Genomic DNA, 5079 nt, shown 5'->3' on the forward strand with positions numbered 1-5079 from the left:
TTCAAACTTAGCAATTTTGTCCAAATTCCTGATTTACGAGAACAATTTACATAAAGTAACTAAATGTGTAACTCTTCTAACTAAACGTTTTACCTAATCCAAACGTACACTTTCTTTGAGTTTAATATATTCTCGATTCACTGGTTCGCCTCAAGAATTTTTTTTCCGTGTACAAAATCTTTAGGCATTGATGGCATTCCAAATATTGCATTAAAACATATAACACTCACAATAGTACACGATTATTGTATCTTATGTAATAATATGCTGAACAATAGTTTCTTTCCGAAAGAATTGATAAAATCCAAGATAACTCCCATACCTAAAAAAGGAATTAATAGCACCAATCCAGTAGACTTCCGACTTATAAGTCTATTGCCGAATATAAGTAAAGTTTTCGAAGTCATAGTAAAAGACTCTCTGTTGCATGTATGCGAAGAGAAAGCAGTTTTACCGGAATTTCAGTTTGGATTTCGGCATAAGCATTCAACAATTCATGCAATAAATAAATTAACGTCACACGTCTGCAGAGCAATAAAACATAAAAATTATATAGGGGCTTGTCTAATTAACCTAGAAAAAGCTTTTGACACAGTATGGATTGAGGGCCTGATTTATAAACTATTAAAGCTAAAATTCCCCAAACACCTTGTAAAAATGATCAAAGAAATGATAACAGGGAAAAGTTTCATAATCACGGATGGCAATATAACGATTGATCAGTTTTTCAAAGTACCTAACGTTCTTCAGCAGGGAGTAGTACTCTCTCCAATTTTTTTTAATATCTTTGTTTACGTGTTATTAACAATGTATGGTCTCAATATATAAGCTCACGAAACAGCACTAGCTTTCGCTGATGACATAATAATTTATATCATAGATGAAAAAGCATTAAAAATACAAGAGCAACTTCAAGATTTAATTGAAAATATTCAATATTATCTTAATACTTGGAAACTAAAATTAAGTATCCAAAAATGCGAAAAAATCATTTTCCGTCCACCGCTTAGCGCAACAAATAGGGACGTAAAGAGAAATTGGAAAACCTTTCAGATAAAAGAAACAAATGATGGGGGAGAGCCTGTTTCCAATAAGATATTAGTAAAATATTTAGTCACTCACATGGACCAATATCTGAATTTCAATCAAAATGCGGAAATACAATTGGAAAAAGCAAATCAATCTTTTTCAAAACTAAAACGTTTAGTATATAAAAACATTTAAATTCCAAAATCAAGTTAACATGCTATACGCAAATAGTAGGACCAATTTTAACGTCTGCTTGCCCAGTCTGGTATAATGGCAGTGCAAGTATAATGGAAAAATTTAGAGTTTTTGAAAGAAAATGCCTCAGAGTCTGCCTGGGAAAACACAGATCTGTAGAGTCCGAGTACCAAAAGTACATATCAAATGAAAAAATTTACAATTTGACTAATATTAACAAAATAAATTCACAAATATTAAAAATAACGCGAAACTATTTTGCCATTACTCGGAAAGTAACGAATAACAGTCTCATTTTTGGAATTTATTACCCAAACGATGCATATTACGAAAAAATAATAAAAACTAACCACATTCCACCAGACATTTATGCATCTGGACAAAAACGGATACATACAAGATGAACATGACGCACCAATCATTTATCACTATCACAGAGGACGGAGACAAAAAGCTATTCTTTACGAAAAGAACTTAGACACAAAAACCCCACACGAAGCGTGGAGGTTTAAAACATGCACGACAAACAAAGAAAAGAAAGACAAACATAGAGTAAATAGAGAGAGATATTTTTGGCTCTACTAATAGCTAATCTTTGATGATCCTATAATTCTTATAATATTAACATTTTCATTATAAATTTAGCTCGAAATATAAATCGCCATATAGCGTTTAATCGGCGAAAAGAAATGATCACATATTATTTGACAATATATAATACATATCTATAAGTAGATAATATTTTTCTATGACCGATTTTCATATAGTGTTAGGAAAAACAAGCATCATGTAATCTTATATTATTATATCTTGATAGTACTAAGTTCCTTTGCAAATATAATTGTAGATCTTTTATTTTTCTTATATTTTTATCTTTTATAGCCCGTGTAGAAATTATGACCGGGTTCGGGCCGCATTCCGGCAGGGTTGTCCTGCTTGTATCCGGAATTCCCGGTCGGATTCAGGTTGGTTTCGTCACGCTGCGCTGGTCGGATCCCGGCCGGGTGTACCCAGTCGGCTTCCGGCCGGGTTACCCGATCGGATCCCGGATACAAATAGGGTAACCCGGTCGGAATCCGACCGGTTTTTGACTGGGCTCCTTGATCGCATTTTACTGGAGCCTTTTTACCACAACGAACATATTCTACCAACTGATAGAGGTAAGAATCTTTGTCAGCACTTATTTCCACCTGTAAAAAGATATTGGAATTTAAATTTAAGAACATAATAATAAATATATTAACTACAAACATTGATTCAATGTAAGTACTAAATTATAGGTTATGATTCTTAAGTTTCTGTAAGAAATTGAATTGTAAAAAATTAAAGTTAAATTGCATAATAAATTTACTTTAAGCGTAACTTAGTTTGCATAGGTTTTTTTTACAAGAGATAAAATAAATTTTAGGGGTTTCACGTGACATCCTACCCTATGAAACCGGTTAAGAAAATTGATTTAACATTAACTTTGAAGAATATTAATAAGGCTTACTTATTAACAAAATAATTCACTTACCTTAATAAATAATCCGCTTGCTCCAAAAAATTAGATACAATTTTGTGAAATTTCACAAATTTCTCAACGCATAACTTGGCGTCCACCGACGATTTACTGCGTTTTTAGTATTGAAGACTCCGGAAGTTGCCGAATCGTTATTACGTGCAAGCATGATAACGTAATTCAAAACCTTGTTCGGAAAAAGTTATTTCTCTTCTTATTACGTTTTTTTCTTATTCAAGATAATATATAAATACATTAAAAATAAGCAAAAATCGTATCACAAAAAAATAAGTATAGTATCACTGGGAAACTATATTTAAACCGCAGAACCAAAAGTGGGAAACCATATAATTAAAATTAGTTTAATTTTTCTTTTATAATTGATAAAAAAAAACATCTAAACACACAAAAAATTCGTCTTTCGCCTGTCAGATATTTACAAACGACCCACGGCAGTCGTTTGTGGATATTTCTTAAGATTTTTTTAAGGTTATGATACTTCTATTATGCACCATTTATGGCCCGACTGGGTCCCGGTGGGAACTCGGTCAGATCCCGGCCAGGCAATTAAAAAAATAATATCCCGGTTTCACCAGGTCATATTCTGGCCAGGAACCTTCTTCTGTTCGAGTCAAACCGGACTATTTCTACACGGGAGAATATATTTGTTATCTAAAAATACTAAAGTATGGTCAGTTTTTGTAAACCATTTTTCTGATCAAGGACACACAAAAATGTACATAATAAATTGACTTCCACGTTAATCGATATCTTAATGAAAAATTAGAATTAAGTTTGCTATAACATTTAATATGCTAATTACGAAAGCATAAGAAATTGTACGTGACTTCGAGTGCTGTATGTATGCCAGTGAGTCCGTAGTATTATATGTTTATGAAATATTATTCATTGTTTGTTATGAAAATTATGTAAAAATCTGTAAATATTGACAACTTAATAAACACTTTTTTAAACTAAACTAGCACCAGTTCTCGTCTGGTCACTGAAGATAAGCAGCTTTGGGCGCGGTTAGTACTTGGATGGGTGACCGCTTGGGAATACCGCATTCTATTGGCATCCTTTTTGTGTAAATTTTCTTGTACGTTTTGTATTTAACTTTTATATTATTTTAAATATGTTAAAAATAAAGTCAAAGCTATCTGACTTTTTAACTCTGAAAAGAGGCTGGTTATATAAAAAGATGCATATAAATAAATGCCATTACTTTGATTGCCAAGTTTCGCTCTTCTTGTCAAATTTTTATTAAAGTTGTATGTTATATGAAATATGTCATGTCTATTTGACTTGGCAACACTAAAAACGCCGTAGTGGCTTTAAACACTTTCACGTAATTCTAAAACCTGTCAACGGCCATACCACGCTGAAAGCACCAGTTCTCGTCTGATCACTGAAGTTAAGCAGCGTCGGGCGCGGTTAGTACTTGGATGGGTGACCGCTTGGGAATACCGCGTACTGTTGGCATTTCTTTTTTACATTCTCTTTTTGTAACATTTTTATTTAACTGTAATATTATCTTAAATACGTTCGAAATAAAGTAATATCTATTTGACTTTTTGAACCTACAAATGGGATAGTTCAATCAAAACATTTACTAAATACGGCCACCTTTTTGCCATTACTTTTATTGCCAAATTTCGCTCTTCTTGTCAAATTTTTATTAAACTTGTATGTTATATGAAATATGTCATGTCTATTTGACTTGGCAATACGAAAAACGGCGTAGTGCCTTTAAAAAGTTTCACGTAATTCTAGTTTCAGCCAAAGGCCATACCACGCTGAAAGCACCAGTTCTCGTCTGATCACTAAAGTAAGCAGAGTTGGGCGTGGTTAGTTCTTGGATGGGTGACCGTTTGAAAATACCGTGGTGCTGTTGGTATTTCTTTTTTTGTAAATTTTCTTGTACATTTTTTATTAAACTTTTATATTATTTTAAATATGTTTAAAATAAAGTCATAGCTATTTGAAGTGTTAACTCTGGAACCCGGCCGGTTCTTTAGAAACATTCACTTAATTGTATTTACCACAATAACTAATTTATATTTGCAGGGGACCTCTGAACGCTAAACACATTAATTGGTTAAATTCGCTAAATAATTCGAGGATTACCTATTTCATAAAATGTATAGACGATAATAGAGTTACATAAAAACTAAGATTTGAAGGGTCGAGTCTCCCATCTTTCCCTAGCGGAGATTCGTATTTGGATTTATGCATAGCTGATGACAAATTCCTGGTCAAAATATTTGATAATACAAACTTTAAACGCTAGATTATAAAAGCGATCATAATGTGATCCAAATGCGCATCTACTATAAAAATGTCACGGATTTTTA

The 5079-nt window shown here is 32.6% G+C and overlaps 1 pseudogene and 1 further gene; both read left to right on the top strand.

Moving 5' to 3' along the window:
• Positions 1-4088: 4088 nt before the first annotated feature.
• On the top strand, positions 4089-4207 carry LOC117175753.
• Positions 4208-4503: 296 nt separating this feature from the next.
• Positions 4504-4622, top strand: LOC117175739 (annotated as a pseudogene).
• Positions 4623-5079: the final 457 nt, after the last annotated feature.

Source organism: Belonocnema kinseyi, chromosome 6 (genome assembly GCF_010883055.1).
Source record: "Belonocnema kinseyi isolate 2016_QV_RU_SX_M_011 chromosome 6, B_treatae_v1, whole genome shotgun sequence".
In the NCBI taxonomy this organism is placed as follows: Eukaryota; Metazoa; Arthropoda; class Insecta; order Hymenoptera; family Cynipidae; genus Belonocnema; species Belonocnema kinseyi.